General features: G+C 55.0%; 1 protein-coding gene across 2 annotated transcripts in view; it reads right to left on the bottom strand.

Annotated features, from left to right (window-relative positions):
- LOC122383920 (F-box/LRR-repeat protein 7-like) overlaps positions 1–20,684 on the bottom strand; it is a 50,936-nt gene that overhangs the window by 8,313 nt on the left and 21,939 nt on the right. Inside the window, exon 1 of one of the 2 annotated variants that reach the window (XM_043370796.1) lies at positions 18,941–19,105. The exons of the other annotated variant lie outside the window; for it this stretch is intronic. The gene's annotated coding sequence lies outside the window, so the exon portion shown is untranslated. Of the gene's footprint in view, positions 1–18,940; positions 19,106–20,684 lie in introns of those variants that run through there. 2 annotated transcript variants of the gene reach the window in all.

The raw sequence follows: 20,684 nt of genomic DNA, 5'->3' as shown, positions 1-20,684 counted from the left end.
TTCCTTACCTAAACTTTGCAGTTATATTCCAGAATCACTGTAGGAGAGCCTTCATAAAAAAGCTATAGTACATCTTAGTTAGGGATTTAGTATGCCAAAAATTTTGCACTGACCAGTCGGCAACTTCATAACGAACATTTTGATGCATAATATGTGGGATTTCAATTTGGTGTCTATCAGCAATAACACTCTGAATATCCGGCTCAAGAAACCTCTTGCTCCGCGTCAGTTTCCGAGTTCTGGGATACCCCATCTTCGGGGGCGGATTACAGTTATTTTTGGTCACCCGGATTAGTTTTTTGGCCTAAGTATAATAATTTGATCAATTTCAAATCGATCTATATAAAAAATAATCCAAATCTCCGGAATCGCCCGTGGCCTCTCGTGAGGGCGTTTCCGACCAGTGTGCGCCGGCCGAAAAACGCTGGCCGCACGCCGCGGACGAGCCGCGTGCACCGGCCTCTGCACGGAGGTCCCGGCCGGTCCGGAGTGGCGCGACTGCGATCCCACGGCGGCTGCGAGCCGTCCGGCAGGTCCACTAACGAACCGACACCGAGCAGCTCGCTCCCAGGGCGTCACAACATACCTAGCGCCGCGTCCGAGCCGACAAAAACCCAGCGGCAGCCTTCAGAAATGACAGCGCCGCGCACGGAACAGCCTCGACAGGGGAGAGGACGGAGGCAAGACCGCGAGGAAAGAGGGAGAGACACAGGGAGTATGAGAGGAAGAAGGAGTGCATACCGAGTCCAATCATTGTATGCCCATTTTGTTTGTCACTCGGCCTCGAGCATGCATTCTGGCCAGTCAGTTTGGACCACCACTGCGGGGGATGTCCATTCAGAACGTGAGATGTGTCCCCGTCGAGGACACCCGCCAGGCTGAGCGTGCAGGCTGTGCCGCCGAGGTCACGAAAAACATACACACAACAGAGAGGGTGGAACCGGCGTAGGCCCACAACTGCCAACCTTGACCGGTGACCGAGCGGCCGTTTGACGACGACCGGGACCGCCGCGACGGGTCGGGTCGGGTCAGCTAGGGGGCAGGGGACCACGGCCTGAGACAGCAGACTGACCGATGGGACGCGTATCAGGGGATCGGATCGAACCACAGACGGCAGTCTGTCGGAGGGATCATCATGAGGAGCAAAGAAAGGAGAGCGGCAGAAAAGGAGTGTTGTTCCAATAATGTGCATTTAGCATTACCTACTAACCAGCATGCGTCTGATCAATTGAAATTGCGGAAAATCGATATAATGTGCAACGTGCAATGTGCGCGATACGTTTCGAGACAATAAGCTTGTTTTCCTATACACATCATGTGCATTTTTTTGTCGCACTTATGCTAGTAGGTGCACCGTTAAGGTTGTATTGTAATTCGCAGCCTTGCGGTTAATATTCCCTCCCTCTCATAATCCATCCTATATTTAACGGCACAACATTCATCATTGGCTATCAAAATACCAATCACGCAACTGCAGTGACATTTGAGAACGTGGGAACTTGACTGAACTGCAGGCTTACGGGACGCCGGTCGTATATATGGGTTCCCAATAAAACATTTTTCCAGTAGCGCCAGTAGCGGAGTTATCAACTGAGCGATCCGTCCCGTTAGCGTGTCGGCCTGGCGACATGAGCCGACGCCACTCGGTTACTGAATGGACAGCTATCGGCGTCGGCGGGAATGGACGGGACAGGCGAGCAGAGCCGACGCTGCAAGGACGGCCACTTTCCGCCAGCACCCCTCGGCCCTCCCCATCGGACATAACTGGAGCCGATGGCGGACAGCGACTGCGGACTGATCCGGCCGGGAGTGCAGGCTAATCCACACAGGCGCACAGCACCTTTCAATGGATTGCACACCGTGACATACCTTACCGACATCCTTTGCAGAGAGACACCACTACACTGACGCTTCAACCCTGTCCGGCACGACTCAACAATGGAACGCACGTCAAACCACCCGCCGAACCTGTCGCAATACATGGTTCACGCAATTTACAGCGGACAATATCGGCTCAATTGAGTCCCGTCAAATATGTTAGCATATTCACATCCGACGTCACCGCCTAATCCTATCCCACGCTCAATTGCATTAATCTCAGGAATGCTGGTGCCTGGTGGGGGTTTGGTGACGTTTGATGGTATGCTATCCACTACACGACCGGACCGCTTAGAGAACTGAAATGTCCAAGTACTGACCCAGGGAGTGGCGGACGGTGGGCAGCCAATTCACCCATGTGTCCACGTCAGGCATCAGTCAGCGACGTCAGAGATCCGCCAGTGACGTCAGACATCAGCTAGTGACGTCACCACGCCCCGCGGTCCGTGTCCCACGGTGCCACTCCGTTGTCGCGAGGGCCCGCTCCCCTGTCGTGCCCGCGGCCGGCGCGGGCTGAGGCGTTAAAAATGGCCCCGGCTGTCGACCGGTGACGCCGGTCCAGTCACACGCGTCCGAGATATATCGCGCCCGGCTCCTAATACAGGACAAAAAGCGCCAGACAGCCAACAGCAATGACAGGAAAATCAGCGCCGAAATGCGGCCTAGGCACGGAACCCGGCCCGTGGGCCGCGGCAGGCCGGCCGGCCCACGACAGTCACAGGGCGGCACCGTAGAGTATGCTGAAATATGCACTATATACCTGCCATGCTCAGCCGGACATGGCCAATTTGCTGCGCCCCATTGTATACTGAGGTGAGCTAATACGTTAATCCCACGAACGATGTGCAACATCCATCATCTTAAAATTAATTTCGATGAGACCCGATTGCAAGCCGAAGTCATGCATTTTTAGCCGGGAGAAACCAGATTGATGCCTATCAGGGAATAACTCTGGAAGCAAGCGTTACCATTTGGACCGTTAAAGCCATTACACATAGTTTGTAAGGCGATAATAAGTGTAGATAACATGGACTGGTTCTTATGGTAGGCAGGTAACGCGTTTGCGCTTGCGTTGCTACGAGTTGGAATGCTTTGCAGTTGAACATAGGTATTCGGATGCAGTAAACAAACATGCAGCGCGCCGAGATATACCTATCACGCACAGCTCCTGATACATAGAGGATAAAAGCGCTAGGCAGCCAGCAGTCAGACAAATATCAAATCTAGTTGCTACGCGGTTAAAAAGGTGACAAGTCCACCTCCGTTCACCGCCATATATTCTCTGACAAAGAAAGTAACACAAATGCTGCTTTAACTCCTGCTTAAACTTCTGGCCCGCTCTCGCTAAATGATCCGAAATCCTTGCCAAACACTCGCACATAGATTGATTAAAGTACCGTAGCACCAAAAAGAACAGACGGTACCGGCCGTGCTAGACTAGCTTCACAGGTCAACACCCAGACTCGGTGTATAGTCACATCCTTACCAAGTACGCGTCGCACGGCCGTATGCGCGCAGCCGAGCAGCTCTGCCGATGACGGCTGGGTCTGCCGGTCTCTGGGTCTGCCGCTCTGCCCCGGACCGAACACACGCAGCGGTTCACTGCGGACAGCACACTGCTGCCGCGGACAGTCGGACCAGCCACCTGTCCCCCGAGTCCGCCGCCGACTACATTCCACGACTACATTGCCGGCCGGATGGAGCGGCCGGAGCGTCCGGCACGGCGCGGATGGCACGGCCGGCAGCGTGGGAAGCACGGCCGCCGCCAGACGACCCCCCGCGGCAGGGGTCGTGACGTCACCGGTCAGGGTGTCCCGCCGCGCCCGGACGGCGACAATTGCTCACTGGCAGTGTATGCTGAGCGTGTCGTCTCAACTTACAGTTTCTCCGGCCACACCAGCGGGAACTCTCTCTGCTCGTGCAGTCCCGAGGCCCGTCGGCTCTCTGACATGCTCGTGAGGCGCCCCGGCGCGCCCAGCTCTCGAGCACAGTTACGAGGACATGGGGCCGCTTTCTACCTGTCGGCCCTCCTAAATCACACTATCCACGTGGACACTAAGCCTTCATGCACTAGGCAGAGCACAATCTCTTGCGCAGTGAGAATCATAGATGCCGAAGTTTCTCTCACTTCGAAATTGACAGCCTTGTCCGAAGTGATAAAGGAAGAGGTGAATTCCTTATGCATAAAGTGTACACCTTTTTACGGCCAAATATAGAAATAGTGCACACAGTTCAGAAATAGTGCAACCATTTCGACAGTTCGGCATAGTGCACCGCTTCTTAGGCCGAGTGCATGAAATTCAGTAATAGTGCACACGGCTCCGAAACAGTGCAAGCAATTTAAAAGAGAATGCATTCATTTTCAGTAGTTGCGATTTCAGTTTCGGCAGAGTGCATTGCTTCGTCATATGCATTGGTATTCGGCGTACCGCAAAGCAATTTAGTTAACCTTCAAGCGAATTCGGTGCCCCATCTAGAAAATATTTTTGACAACGCTCTTGCTGTTCATCAAGTGTAGCGTGGTGCCGTTCAAACAAGCTGCTAATGAAATTTTACTAAATTATTGAAATTTTACTGCTAATAGAAATTAACGAGATTTTAATGAATGTAATGAAAAGGCCCAAATTAGGCGGCAGTGCACACATTTCAAAAATAGTGCAGGCGATTTCGACAGCACGGCATAGTGCATTGATATATTGAATCGCGGCACGATATTCGCCATATTGCAGCCATTTCGTCAAAGTGCAGGTTTAAAGTGACCCAGGTTCAGGCATATTAGACATATCGCACATTATTCGTCAGATCGTTTCAATTTCGGGGTCCCGCATGTAATTTAGGCACTGTTCAGTAACACGGCATTGCATAAATAAGTAATAACAATTTTTATTTGACATTTCACGCTACCTGAGCCTCCAATGACACTCGTAGTCAGTCAGCAACGCAAAAAAGTCAAGTAGCCAGCTGCACTGCTCTGGATGCAAAAGGTAGAGGGTATTTAATGTTTCATCTGGGTGCCTTAGCTTCAATCATATAAGACATATTGCACATAATTCGTCGGGTGCTTATATATTCGGCATGAGCAATATTTTTTCGGCTTTGTTCAATCAAATTCGCCATGATGCTGAAAGGCGATAACAAGAATCCATAGCATTTCTGATCTTTTTGAACCAGCAACGAAGTTATGCACCCGATTCAGAAGCCCTGAATGCCACGTGACCGCCACTCGACCGTGTCACCGAGTTCTTAGAGCGAGACTAATGATAAGTTAATTCCTGAGAGCTGAAACTGCATTTGAGCAGGTTTTTGACCAAGATTCACGCTACTCTTGACAGGCAGATAGGGGCTTTCAAAAATATTTTCCCAATCCAGCAGCGAATTCACTTGAACATCGCCTAAATCGCTTTGCTGGACGCCGACTATCAGGCCACATGACGAAACCGTGCACTATGACGAAATTGAACCTACGGCTCATTGAATTTGAACGCACCATCTTCTAAATTGATTGCTCTTCATTTGAAACGTGTGCACTATTACCGAATATCATGCACTTGGCCGAACTAGAGGTGCACTATGCCGAACTGTCGAAATCGGTTGCACTATTATACTGAACTGTGTGCACTATTTCTATATTTGGCTGTAAAAAGGTGTAGCGCATTTCACGTTCACGTGACATCCCACATTCTTCATTAGCTCCAGAGCTTTGCTGAGGGCTTAAGTTGCGTAGGAAGGTGAGATTTGTTTACATAATCGCTTATTTATACCGTGCTGGATTTATTTGAACGTTGCCGTAAGCACATGCCGTATGTCGAAATTGAATTAACCTGACGAATTATTATTTGCACAAAGTCCAATATGTCTGAACCTGGGCCACTTTTAACTGCACTATGACGGAGTGGGGTGCACAATGACGAATATCGTGCCGCAATTCCAATATATGAAGGCACTATGCCGAACCATCGAAATCACCTGCACTATTAATGAAATGTGTGCACTTCCGCCTAAATTGGGCGTAAAAAGGTGTAGTTATCTCCGTCCGTCATCACTGAAACTTGAGGTTCCTGACATAGGCGTAGGAACAGGGGGGGCCAGGTGGGCAAGTGCCCACCCACTTTTCGGGGTGGGGGGGCCAACCATGTGTTTTGGCCCACCCACTTTTTACTCGAGGCCCCTCGTCTCGATTTGAGAGGACGTCGTCACCTTCCAGAATAAACAAACTCGGTAAAAATAAGTTCCACGAATCCCCACGCACGAACTCTAAGGGGCCATGATGGATCCAAGGAGGCCCTCTGTTCATACTTGTCAGTCGAAGCCCCTGAGACTGATGGCCTGAGAGGCCCTAGTGGATCTGAGGAGGCCCCAATATCCACACTGGTCTGGGGAGGCCCCTGACACTGGCGGTCTGGGAGGCCCCTTTATCCGCTAGTCAGAGGTCTGAGACTGGTGGTCTGGGGAGGCCCCCGACACTGGCGGTCTGGGAGGCCCCTCTATCCGCTAGTCAGAGGTCTGAGACTGGTGGTCTGGGAGGCCCCTCCATCCACACTAGTCAGAATAGGCCCCTGACACTGGCGGTCTAGCCGAGGCCCCCTATTCTCACTAGTCAGAGGAGGCCCCTCTATCCTCACTAGTCAGAAGAGGCCCCTGAGACTGATGGTCTGGGAGACCTATCCATCTACACTGTAGTCAGAGGAGGCCCCTGAGACTGATGACCTGAGAGGCCCTTACAATCACACCAGGCAGAAGAGGCCCATGAGACTGATGGACTGAGAGGCCCTTCTATTCATACTGGCCACAGGAGACCCTCAAAACTTTCGGTCTGGGAGGTCCCTCAATGCGGCACCAGTCAGAAGAGTCCCCTGAGACTGATGGCCTGGGAAGCCCTTATATTCACACTAGGCAGAGGAGGCCCCTGAGACTGATAGTATGAGAGGCCCTCATATTCACACCAGTCAGAAGAGGCCCCCGAGGCTGATGGCTGTGAGGCCCTTCTGTTCATATAACTGGCCACTGGAGGCCCCTGAAACCGTTGGTCTGGGAGGGCCATCTATCCATACTAGTCAGAAGAGGCCCCTGAGACCGATGGTCTGAGAGGCTCTTATATTCATACTGGCCACAAGAGGCCCCTGAGACTGATAGTCAGAGAGGTCCACTCCTAATGAATCTGAGGGGGCCCTCTATCCACATTTACACTTTTCTAGGGAGGCCCCCGAGACTGATGGTCTGAGAGGCCCTTTTATTTATACTGTCCACAGGAGCCCCCTAAGATTAATGGTCTGAGAGGCTCTTCTACACCTTTTTGCACTCAAAATAGGCATCTTTTCATTCAATTTCGGCGAATTGCATTCAATTTTAGCGATCTCTCATTTGCTTCGAATAGAGAGATCGCTAAAATTGAATGCAATTCGCCGAAATTGAATGAAAAGATGTCTATTTTGAGTGCAAAAAGGTGTATTTATATTAAATATTAACCAGAGGAGGCCCCTAGGATTGATGGTCTAACAGGCCTTTCTATTTATACTAGCCAGAGGAGGCCCATGAGACTGATGGTCTGAGAGGTCCTTCTATTCAAACTAGGCAGATGAGGCACCTGAGAATGATAATCCGAAGAGCCATGCGGTGGCAACTGGCCGTGGCCATATTTTGGCTCGGTAGGGCCCCACCGAGCTCATGAGAGCACCTCAAGGGCTCCTAAGTAGACTCGCTTATCCCCATAAGGGTGCCACGCCGGCTTCTGAAGGCTCCTTGTAGGCGTCTAAGGGCCCTTTCCGGCCTCTAACGGCTCCACCCGCCTGTGATGGCTCCACACCAGTGTTTATGAGCGCCACACAGCGGCGCCTTTGAGGGTCATACAAGTGTCTCTTAGGGCCCTATATCGGTGGCTCTGGGGGCCCCACACCGGCGCCTCTGTGGGCCACCACACCTGTGCATCTCAAGGCTCTATAGGTACATCTGAAGGCCCCACACCGACACCTCTGAGGGCCCCACACCAGTATCTCAGAGCTCTGAAGGCCCCACACCGGTGACTCTGAGCACTCACCGGCTCTTGAGAGCACCATGTTGATGTCTAACGGCTCCACAAGGCCACTGAAGGCACCACACAAGCTCTCACTGAGCTCTAATGTCCATGTACCGGCCTCTGAGGGATTTAAGCCAGCACATTCATAGCTCCACACCAGCAATTGTAAGGGCTTCACACTGAAGTATCTGAGGGTTCCACACCGGTGTCTCTAAGGGCCACGTAGGGGCATCTCTGAGGGTCCCATACCGGCGTCTCCGAGGGTTCACATCTGGCGGGCACCCATCAGCGACTGAAGGTCCCACACTGTCGACTCCGAGAGCCCCATCTGTGTCTGGGAGCACCATGCCGTCTCTAAGAACCACAGCGGCTGCCGAGTGCCGACTCCTCCGTACGAAAGATGGGCGTCTGCATGCCAAAGGGGAGCGGTTCTGAGACAGAAGGGCACCTACGTGTAATAGAGGGGCGCCTATGAAGCCCATAGGGGCGCCTCAATGCGAAAGAGGGGCGCCTCTGAGGCCTACATATATGGGCGTCCACATGCAATAGAGGTCTGCAATGCAATTGATCAATGCCATGGGGTGCATTCATAAGAAACAGGGGCGCCGGCATGGCAAAGAGAGGCGCCTTCAAGTGTCCATAAAAGAGGGACGCCTATGATAAGCGCACATTGTATGCGACAACGGGGCGACTGTGGGGCATATAGGGATGTCTCTGATGACTATCATAGGGCGCTTATATGCCAAAGAGGGCGCCTATGAAGCTAATGGGGGCACCTGGGAAACGAGGAAGACATTTGTGTTAGGGTTTTCAGGGGTCATGCGCTGTTTGCGGCAAATAGATTCTTAAAAAAAAATCGGAGGGGGAATAAGTTTTAAAGATGGTGCGGACTTTCCGCACTGTTACGCCCCTGGGTACATCTCCCGATCTCAGAAGCTAGATTTGGAGGTCATACTTGAAAGCAGCCAGCACACTGAAAACAGTTTAACCCAGGGCCGGCGAGTAAACCGGTGTTTCGCGGGTACCCCTATCCGCAACCATTTTTAACCACCCTCCCAGGAGTACAGTAAGGTCCCATTGCAGTGTAGCCGTATCTGCCTCAGCGGTTATATCCGCTGAGGCAGGTATGACTAAAAGGGGTTACCCTCCACGCGGGGTATATAGGGCCTTGCGCCTTCCCTTCGCCGACCAAATCACGAGGGCCAAAAAAACTCCCACGCTTGACCATATTTGAGGGGAATTATCTATGTTTTGACAATCTCACACCTAGAAAACATCGGTGAGAAAGTTTCACGTTAGTGGGAACGGTCAAATCGAATTCCCATAGAAAATTCGACATGACCCAGTCACCGGTAGTCGTACAGACCGCCCGAGATCATGAACATGTCTCGCGGCTGCTTTCGTGACCTATATAAGAATCAAAATGGTCTCACTTGGTAGTTTCGGAAGAAAAGGCGTTGCCAATCGTCCCGTGATGAATATTGCAGAGGTTTTAAAGATGCACCCTAACAATTGTACTTTCGCCCCCACTTGAAACCGCCAAACAATGTGCCAATATATCATTGGTGCAAAAAAAAGTTAAAAAATTGCTGTAATTCAAAATTGTATGAGACAACGCCATCTAGTTGTGCCAGTAGATCCAACTCCTTCAGGGCAGGTTATGTCAAGGTTCGCCATCCACGGATACGCGTTTACGATATCTCGAGTAGTTCCAACTCTTTCAGTGAGGGCTATGCCAATGACTCGACACCCGCGGGGACAATATCCGGTGCTGAGTAGCTACCTTACTGCAGACTCTGGGTATGGTGCATATTTACGAGTAATAAGGCAGGCAAGTCTGCTTACCCTCTAGCTAGAATCTGGACATGGCGAGTTAATACACATATACCACCCGCAGAGCAACGCTTAATTCGCCAGCTTCGGGTAAAATTGTTTTCAGTGCAGGACGAGGCAAAAGTTGGAGGCCCCTGAAAATAGGAGGCCCCCTGGAAAGGGAGGCCCCTTGACAGGGTGGCCCACCCACTTTTCATGACGTTCCTACGCCCGTGGTTCCTGATCAATCTCGCGTAAAGTTGCATCTCACCGATAAGTCAGGAACTGTAACTCCCGAGCACCTCGGAGAGTTGAAGTTTCCGACAAAGCTCACTCGAGAGCTGCAGCTGCCCACGGCGAGGCTCGCAATGGGAGTTGCAATCATTCTCACAAAGCTGAGCGCGATGAAATAGGAAGCTGCAGCTCTCTGGCAGCCCAAAGAGCATTGTGGCTCTCGGAAGAGGCTAGCAGGGGAGCTGTGTATACTGTGTAGCTTTCTGGCGAGTCTCGTGAGGCCCGCAGGCAGCGTGAGTAGCGCCGATACCGGCCGCCGCCCGCGGCCGTCGCCGGCGCCCATTCCGTATGGATATTTCATAAATCACCCATCTCTGGTATGCAGAGTGCAGGCCGCCCGGAGCCGAGTGACCATTACGGTGCGGCCGGCATTGGGCACTGGCGCCGGCTCGGCACCGGTACGGTACGGTACTGGACGGTCTGCCGGGCTGGCCGAGCCGCTGCAGAGCCTCCCCGGGCCCGCCCGCCCGGCAGAGATCTACATACAGACACCAGTCGAGATCTCCTCCACCCTCGTTAACGGACAGAGAAATCAGTGTCTGCGGCCCGTCAGTGAATTCGCGGTACCCTCCCCGCACGGCGGGACGTCCCTCCCTCAGCTCTGTGCAACTCAGATGCAGGCCAGCTCAGTTTGATGAACTCTCAAGGCAGTCGCAGTGGGCACAGCACCAGCTTTCACAGCCAACAGCTTCAGCAATTAAGCCAGTCGCAAAGTGCACGGCCTAGCCTTTCGAAGCAAAACAGCGTCGTTGACCATCAAACACACAGCCAAACAGGAAGCCGTCCGCCGTTTTGCGGTGAAGTGGAACAATCGTTGGTCGCCGAATGTCGGGTGCTGATGAGGTCCATCTGAGTCTGATTCTTATCAGATCATAGACGTGGAGCGGGCCCCACGCCAGGGCAGAACATGGCTTGCATTGGTCCACCAGATTTGTAAGCAAATTCGGTCCCCTTGATCGAAATGAAGTTGTGTTTAGTGGTGCCTGTCGATGAATTTTCTGGTTACATAGATGTATGATTAATTATTGAACGCTTCATATAAATGGCATTCACACACATGCATTCAACTTGTCTTCACTAAAAGCAAATGTATTAAAATATATACCTACCTAGCTTGACAATGCAAGCACAATCCAAGCAACATTGAATTAGACCACCGCAACAAACCAAATTTTCTTCAATATCTTATGTCTGAATTGCCCACACCATTGGGCTGTGTCAAATGTTGTTTCCATGATGTCAATAGGCTGGGTCAGACTCGAGGACTGGCAGAGCCGGATAGACCCGATCCCGCTAAGCAAATCCTTTTCCTGTCCCGACTGGTAGCTATGCTCGGCACTTGATCGCCAGTTCCTGTCACAAGTTTGCCCGGGGACACGGTGGCGGCGTCACTTCCGCGCCGCTGACGAGTCGCGCATGTGAATGGCGAGCACGACCGGCGCGTGTGCTCCCCAAACAGCCGGTGGTGTTGGTCCGACTGGGCGGCGGCCACCGGGACTGGCCCGGCCGGGTCAGTACAGGGTCAGGGCGGGGTGAACGGCCGGCCGCCGCCGCCGAGCCGGTGTGGGTGCTGCACCGGTGGCCTTGGTCTCCCGGCCGGTCGGCCCGGCGCGGCAGACACCTGAGGTGACCCGGCAGCGGACGGGTACTGTCCGGCCCGCCTGGGAACGGTGTGAGCGACTGCCCGGCGGCTGGAGGTGGCGCGGCCGGCACCGTACATACAGCCGGTGACAGGTCCGGTGACGTCCCGTCGGCGACCAGCCGACCTCGCCGCCCGTCAGACGCCCAGGTCCGGTCCCGGACAGATACCCGGTACGACCCGGGGTTAAACGAATCGACCCCACTCTGACTGGGGCGAACTGAATTAACCCGGTGCGACATTTGGGAGACCGCAGGCGACCCTGTGCTCTACAAGACGAACTGAGTGACCCGGAGCCAGTTGACACCTATGTCTGGCGACAATATGATCACAAAGGCAGGGTGGTTCACTGTCAGCATCGACCTCCTGTAGCATATCTAATCCCGTCACCGACTCAGTCATTTCCTGGAATTGTTTCGGCCGGGCCGGTCCAGTCATTCTCGGATCACGGTCGCCACGGGACGACATCCGCCGTCCGGTGGCTCCCGCCGAGCCGCCGCCGTCCGGCATTGCGACACGGACGCGCAAGTCATCCGTGAGCCTGTCGCCGTGACACGAACGGCGAGGTTGGGGCGGCTGTGGCAATCTCTGCAGCGGAGCGTCGCTGACCGCCCGCTCAGCTGGAAGAAAGCCGCTCGGTCGGGGCAGGTCGGACCCGTTCTGGCTGGTGGGGAGGGAGGGTGGGATGAAGTTAAGCGGAGCGATCCTCCGCGAGCGCGGGGCGGGCGCGCCGACCCGACTGCCGGCGCAATCAGCATCAATCGTGGCGCAGACGGCGCCGGCGGTCAGCGGGTCAGTCAGTCGATAGTCAGCGGGTCAGTCAGTGAAACAGTCAGCGGATCAGTCAGCGGGATAGTCAGTCGACGGTCAGCGGGACAGTCAGCGGGATAGTCAGCGGGGCAGTCAGCGGGTCAGTCAGGAGGACAGTCAGCGGTTCAGCAGGTCTGCCGCCGACAGAGCGGACGGCGCCGAGGAGACACGGCGGCCAGCACCGCATACAGCCGCTGCCCCCAATAGCGGCCGGGTCAGGCCAGGTCACGGGAACCGGCGCCGGGTCGCGGGAGCCGGCGGCGGCGGCGATGACGCAGTAGGTCGTCCGTCGGCCGCCGGCGCCGGCACGTCACGTGACTGTCTCAGGAATGTGGTCGGCGGCCGGCGCGCGCGGCGCGGTGCCATGCTGCCGTTTCTCTCGGCGCGGTGCGGCGGGCCGACGAGTACGAGAGCTGACCTGAATGGAGGCGCTTTCGGCAGCAGCGAGAGGAGGACCGGCGCTGAGCGGTCCGGCCGTCCGATCTGCGCCGCAGGACCGGCCCCGCACGGCCGGCCGCCGCGTCGGGCCGCTCCAGGTTTGGGCGGTCACCGCGCCGTGCAGGACTGGTTCTGCCGACCGGCCGGCCGGCCGGCCCGCGAGCCGGCCGCCATGGCCGCGCCGCTGCTGACCTGACCCAGTCGTTACGCTAGAGATAGGAGACATGAATGGCGCCGCGAGCGGCCTTTATGGCGCACATGACGGCCGTTCCCGGCGCCAGAGCTGGCCGCTTCGGGCAGGTCACTTGGACGGCCGCGCCGCGCCCGTTACCAGGCGGGCGGCCCAAACGGCGCTCCCCGGATGCGGCCGAAAACTGGCTGCCCGCCCGGCATCGAGGTTTTACGACTCACATTGTCGTCATTTGTCAGTGGAATGTCTATCCTCCTCAAGGAAACAATGGCCCGTTATGGCATTGCACACATCGTACAGCCTGCGTTCATCAATTTGGTCATGACAAACACTTCGCCCATTATGCATGGCATCTGTTTCTGTTGAGCTGTAGCCAGTCCATAATCCGATCGGGCATTCGCCGAGTAAATGGACCCGCGCGCTGCACATTGCCACATGACGAGTGCTTGCCTGTACTCCATTACATGGAAGGCAAACATCCCATAATGGCCGCGCCATGTGCCATGTGCAGCTCATCGGATCGGTGCACGACTCTAAGGGATTAGTGCGGTGCCGCTCGTGAGTGTTGTGCGGTCCAGCCGACCGCAGGGGCGCGTCTCCGCCGATTCACCCCGACAGGCATGTGACTGGTGGTTTAGTCTCATCAGCGACGGCAGGTGACCTCGCTAGTTGGCCGAATGCGGTGCAAATCGACTGAGCCTGAATTCAGTAGGAGTGGTGTCGGCACATGCATGACTCATCAGTGGCCAGTGCAGTTACTGCATGTAGCCGAGACGAGACGAGACGAGACGAGAGACGAGAGACGAGAGACGAGAGACGATAGACGAGAGACGATAGAGAGAGAGAGAGAGAGAGAGAGAGAGAGAGAGAGAGAGAGAGAGAGAGAGAGAGAGAGAGAGAGAGAGAGAGAGAGAGAGAGAGAGAGAGAGAGAGAGAGAGAGAGTCGGGTTGACTCGTGGATAATGCCAGAGGCGCCACGGAATGTTGTAGCCCACTCCAGTTGGAGATAATGAAAAGGTCAGCTCAGGGTACATCTCCAGCCGCTTCGACGCTGTGAGACTGAACCACATCACCTTGCCACCGCGATGCACGGCCATTGGTATGATACAACAGGACATTAGCTTTGAGTCGTTCACGCCGCAGCGTTGATCCGCCTATCGCAGGCATGTTAATTCCCCCTGTGCAGTTGCACATTACAGTGCATACAGAAGAATGATAACACGGCAGCAAAGAGTGCTTAATTCGTGGAAATCCCGTAATGAAATGTAATGCACTCTGGTAGGGATTGCCGCTGCAATGCCATAAATGCTATATGCTGTCGGCAACATCAAAGCGAGCATCAAATGCTCTAAAAACGAGGCTTAGGTCTAGACCGGATAGGGCACCGTTTTCAGTCGTTCTCAGTTCCTCGTTATGATGGAGCTCGTCGTTTCCGTGGAATCTGACAAAGTATAACAATGGTCCCGGAGAGACAATGGCGGCCGGCGCCGCGCGCCCGACTTCCTCGCCGGCCGGAGGGGCGGCTCGCCTCCTGACCCGGGTCGGCGGGCGGACGCAGTCCCGCTCCGACCAGTCCTGCTCTCTGCTCCCTCTGCCTCTGACCCCGAGCCGCGCCTGCTCGCCCAATTAGCTCGCACCGGCGTCACGTCTATCGGCCCTCCACGCACGTCTGCCGGCCATTCACGCACTGCAACCATCGGCAATCACCGTCAGAGGCGCCGCGGCCGCCGGGCTATATAGCTATAGACGGCGCACAGGGCGGCGGCCGGGTCGGGCGCCACATCCTCGTGACGTCATACACGTCATCGTGATGACGGTAGGAGCAGCGCGCCGCCGCCGGGGCGCCTCTGATCGCCGCCGGCCCACTCACGTTCCTCGGTTTTACGACGGCCGCGCTGTGCAGTGAAACTGGGGCCGGCACGCTGCGCTCGCCGGGTGCGCCCAGGGAGAGAGCGACACCGCTAGATGCCGCGCGCCGCACCGGACCCGCTGCAAGCCGCGAGCTGGACATCCGCCTCCTCGCGGCCGGGGAAACACTCAGCATGCAACAATAATAAATCACTGAATAGGTCAAAGGAGCACGGCCATCGTGACCTTAATGAGCGCTATTCAGCGACGATGGTATGCGCAACAACATGTTGCAAGGTCAACATTGCTACGACGGCGCCGCCGCAGTGTGAGCTTCTCAAAGGGCAGCATCCCGAGCGCTCTGCACACCCTGAGGGCCTGAGTGAAGGCTCCTATGCGTCTTCCGTTGACCCTCCCCGCCCACGGGGTACCACGTCTCTCGGAGCCGGGGTCGCTGCCAGCAGCCGCGGCGCGCACGTCACTCGCAGTTAGAAAGTAGGCACCCCGCGGAGGCGGCGCGCCGGCGTCTGAGCGCGCCGGTGACCCGGCCGGCCTCCTTCCAGAGGGCCGGCGGCGGCCACCGTCCGCCCGGCCGCGCACAGCTGGACGTCCATGATTTGTTTGTTGTTGGTGACTGGGCTTCCATTAACGGTGCGTGTAGCGGTGCGGTTTCTCCCGGTTTGGAGGCGGCCCCGGTGGAGATCAGCGCGCGGCGCGGCGCCGTCGAACGGTAACGGGGCCGGGCCGGCGGGCGGCGCGCACTGCGCAGACCGACGTCACTGCGCGCACGGCCGGCGGCGACACGGCCTGCACGCCGCCGACCGGATTACCTACTGCACCGGCGCGTGGGCCCCACTCCGACCCACCCCGGCTCAGCAGCAGCAGTGGGTGCCTACGACCGGTCAGTGTGGGTGGTCACCTGCCGTCCCTTTTAGTGTCCCCACAATATAACCCGTCCCTGTCCCTGCCCACCCGCGAGCCGAGCCACCACCCACGGCCGCGCTCAGAGCCTGTGAGCGCTCCTCGCGGGCGGAGGAGCCTCCGATCGGACACAGGACAGCCGACAGTTAGCCGGACTCATGGCCGAACACCGGACTTCATCATACCCAGGGTCGCGCCTGACTGTACGACCCCCGCCGACATCGCCGGGAAAAATTACAACCGCACTTGGCAGTGTCGCGGTGGACATTCCAGTATCAAATATCCGCTGGACACAGGTTAAGAGGTGCGTATTTCAGACCATCGCGCACACATGCAGACATGATGATGGGAGTGTTCAGCTATGAAGCGACCCTGTATAGTCAGCCGCCGCGCGCTAAGCTCAGCTGCTCACTTAGAGAACATGGAGAGGCGGGCGCGGGGCGGCGGGGCGGGCCCGCCCTATCAGCGGAGCCGAGTGTCCGTCCCGGCCGACAGGGCGGGCGGATTTACAGCGATATGGCGGCGAGTTTAGTGCCTGTGACGTGTCCGATGAAGCACACCGCCGGTCCCTGTCACCGTGCTGGGAGAGTAGCCAGCCACGGACGCTGCCACTTGGTACCGGCCTCTAGCGCGTCCCCCAGGGAGAGGGAGAGGGAGAGGGGGGGAGAGGGAGAGGGGGAGAGAGTCACCACGGTATGCCAGGGAGGGATGGGGAGTCTATGGATTTTCCGTGACTGCGACTTCGACTCCGACTCCGACTCTGGCTTCAAAAAACAACTCCGACTCCGACTTCGCAGACCTGGCACGGCTGCGCAGTTGATGGATTTTCGGTGACTTCTACTCCGACTCTGGCTCCAGTTTCCGAAATCAACTCCGACTCCGACTCCGGTCAAACTGTCGACTCCAACTCCGACTCTGCACTCTGCAGCCCTGATTCCAGGCGTTGTCCAAATGTTCAACAACATCCTACATACTAGTCACTACCGTCACCCAGAAACAAAGTGACACATTCAGAAGGCATCTGCAGTCCGTTAGGGCAGACCATGTTTGTGATGAGCAATGCGAATAGAAATGTATTAAATCAGCATAAATTAACTTGTGAATTATGATAGTGCATGCAAATTGTGCCCTCCAAAAATAGACTGCTGACTGAGGCGTTGATGAGTTTTATATGTAGAGTAAGGCGGCCAATATTTCTACAGTTGAGCTTGCATTGTATGAAATAAATGAAAATGGGTTATGATTTTTACGGTAGGTGTAGGTATACGTAAGTACTTCAAAAAAATAAATACCAGTCATGACTCTCCTCGGATTTTGGTTGTTGGTCAGAAATAAATGGATTTTAAGTGCCTAAAAATAGCCATGTGCAGGAAAGAAAGCAATGTTGAGCACATTTACGGCTCATTCTTTAATTCTAACACAAAATATGAATCTTTGAAACTTAATTTCATACACATTGAAGACTTCCAGTGAATAAGTGTTGCCTCTCACGGTAAATAACGCACCACGTCGGGCATTAGACCTCCTGGTGAGCCCCCGAAGTAATCGTGAGGATTGGATTGCCTTTTACTGCTGACTGGACAGTGACAATGAGCAGCCCGAAGATGTTATCGGAAGGAATCGTAAATCCTACTAACAGCATGGGAGAAATAAAATTCGAATTCGAATTTCGACCCACCTTTTCAGAGTTGGAACTGCCGGTAAATCTCGCCGGACATTTGACATTATACCCTGGAAAGCGAGCTTGAGCTACACAAAGTGGCAATGGTTGATAAAAAACTTAATAGTTATCGACTGGCTTTGGAGGCGAGTCGTTGTGGGCCATCGGCCAGGTTAACGGGCCGGGGAGCCGAGCGCTGGCTGCTGTAAAACCTGCCGTTCACCGGTGTCATTGTCGCATTAACCGGCCACGTACCGGTCGGCTATTGAGCGGCGCTCGGCGGCGGCGGCTGCCGCGTGCCCATCAGCTCGGGAATCCGGCGGCGGTGTCAGAGCCGGCTGCACCATCAGAGACGGCCGGGTGGGACCTGGGAACGCGCCTGGCGAACGCCGAGCAGGGCGAGACGACCGAGTGGGGCTGTCGGCCATCCGCGATCCCCGATCTGCCGTCACACAACCGGATTCGCCATCCCCAAACAAGTACCACCACGGACGCTGCGCGGACAGCAGACTCCAAGCAGACCGGTATCAAGCTGATGACCACATGCCGGTCGTGAGAGATAAGGAGCCGGTGATTGAGCTGGACACGGAGAGGGCGGGCAACACGAAATTGAGCGGTCGCGACTGGGCGAAATCACTGGAGACTACAGCGCACCACACGGATATACCAGAGACTGCAACTACGAGACGGCCGCTAGCACCACATCGGACCGGCGCGGGCGGCGCGGGGCGGCCTGGACGGAACGCAGAGCCCGAAATAGAGATATGATACATGGTGGAGGACAGTTGCATTTCTTTTGAGTTCTCAGATACCAAACACTACTTCTTAATGTCGCGAAGCGGTGCGCTTTCAGTCACGTCCTAATGCTATGCACTTGCACCCGCTTGACAAAAATCGATCTCAACTCGAAAATACAGTGACAGCAATGCCATATTGATTGCACGGTACAATATACCTACAGTTGATAATATAGAAAAGCGCATCGCCAAAAGCGATAATAACAGGCACGAGGTAGATCGAAGGGAAATACTCAAATGATATCCCTACGGTCTCCACGCAGAGTCATAGACTATCATAATGTTGCCCGTTTCTAAAAAAGCACTCGCCTATAGCATCAAGAAGAGCATCTGTAGGTGTACCTTCTGGGCAAGGTTAAGCGAGGAGCTCAAAATTAATGGCTCACATTGATCCATAAAACGATTTCCGAAGGAGTGGTTCATGTGCATTGTGCATTTTGCGCAATCTATGCATCGTGCATCCGCATGCTTGCACTGTGTGTTTCTATGTTTGTAATGCATTAGACCCTAATGCGGCATCCGCAACATGCCCATATCCTCCAGAGATATGACATTAGACAGCTGGTGGCTTCCTAAGCGCCTCTTAAAGGTCTCCGACATCCCAGCCACTCCCGGGGCAGTCTCACAGTTCCGCACATACCTGCATACACCGGTGGCCGTCGGTCGGGGCGCTGCGAGTCACCGCAGAGGTCAGCGGCTGTTCAGCTCAGCAGTGGTTCGATCGGCACCGCACCGACAGACCAGCTCCCGACGTCACCGCACGCACCGCACACGACACGAGGTTCTCAGCGCCGACTGGCGACCGCGCCAGCCGCTCATAATCGGATGGTGCTCTCAGCCTCCTCTGACCTCGCCTTTTAGTAGCGTCTAAAGTTGGCGTGCTTAGAATTCTGGAAATGTATCGCAAAACTTACAATGAGATCGTGTGCAAATAAAGATGCATATTTTCTTCAGTAAAATCACTATTTGATAAAATTTTGCCCCTCCAAAATGACTTAAAACAGTGACGAGAGTCGGCGGTCGCTAAATTAAGAGCGGCGGTATGCGGCGGTCGGGAGGCCAGCCTGGCAGGCTCGCCGGGCCTGCTCGCCGCTGCTGCCGCCGCCGTCGCCGCCGCCGAGCCGCCGGTTTAAAAGGCGCGTAGGCGCGCAGGTAGGTACCGCTCGGACCAGCCTATATTCGAGGCTAGGCACCAGCTCACGTGCGCGGCCGTCGATTTCTCCTCTCCGGTCGTGCGCGCGCCGCGGGCCACTCTGAGCTGCGGCGCCAAAGCCCGTTTTTGTCGCCGTGGCACACCGACATGACACGGACTAATTGGTGTGATCGCTGTGTCGGTAAGCCGGTCGGGGGTCCGTGTTTTCCGGGCGCCGTATGATCGCAGATCGCTCGCCACCGGCCCATGGTAATTGTGCGTCCCCTTTTGGCGGCTCGGCCCGCCCGCCGGGCTGCCGGGTGCCAGAATGACGGATGGGCCGTATCGCGCAGTGCTCACTGGAAGGGTCGGCTGACGACTTATTTTGACCCGTCAGTACGACCAGCAGAACTTGAAAATAAATAAAGACAGTGTCTTCTCACCTTCCAGGGGATAGCTCGTTAAACTAAAGCACTTATATGCTAATTTCGAGGATAGATATCGGTGGAATTCTACTTAGGTACTGGTGTTTACGTAGGTACTGGTGTGAGGGCGAGATCAAAGAGTGGTAACGGCTAGAGACTCATGCTTTCTCCCTGGCTGCTTAGGCCAATTAAGATTCAGAGCAAGGCAATGTTTGAGTCATGGGAGCAGTCAAATGGTGGAAGAGCTGGAAGGCAACCGAGGGTGACTTTGTCCATCTGTCTTTCTGCTTGTTATTAAACAGACACATTGTTAGTCAGGTCATAATGAATGTCAGCTGTCTCTTAACCCTCGCCCCGTTGGGGGGGGGGGCATTTTGGCCCCCTGTGTTTTTTCCTGAATAGCAAGAAAACGGCGGCGCGCAGCGCCGCCAAATTTTCAGTACCTTCCCGGGCATCAATTTGACACCTTCACACCAAATTTCAAGTCTTAGGTCACCTTAGGTCAGGAGTTGAGGTCGAAATGAGGTCATGTTCGAGCAAAAATGAGCAAAAAACATGCAATCTTGAAACGCTCACCAAATCTACAGTTATCAAGCTATTTCAAATTTCTTTATATGGTCTAGTAGACAAAAAGCGGCGCAACGCATTACTTGAAATGCCTATAAACGGTGAAATTGGACCTTTGACCTGACCTGTGACGTCATCGGTTTGACCTAGGTCAATAAAATTGGGTCACAGGGTAGTTCCCTGATAGGGCTATCCAACACCGTTTACCGCTTGTCGCTAGGTTGCGTGGTTCTCGAGATCTTAGGGGGGCCAAAATGCCC

Source organism: Amphibalanus amphitrite, unplaced genomic scaffold (genome assembly GCF_019059575.1).
Source record: "Amphibalanus amphitrite isolate SeventyFive unplaced genomic scaffold, NRLGWU_Aamphi_draft 000176F_arrow, whole genome shotgun sequence".
In the NCBI taxonomy this organism is placed as follows: Eukaryota; Metazoa; Arthropoda; class Thecostraca; order Balanomorpha; family Balanidae; genus Amphibalanus; species Amphibalanus amphitrite.
This window is presented reverse-complemented; position numbering and strand designations above follow the sequence as displayed.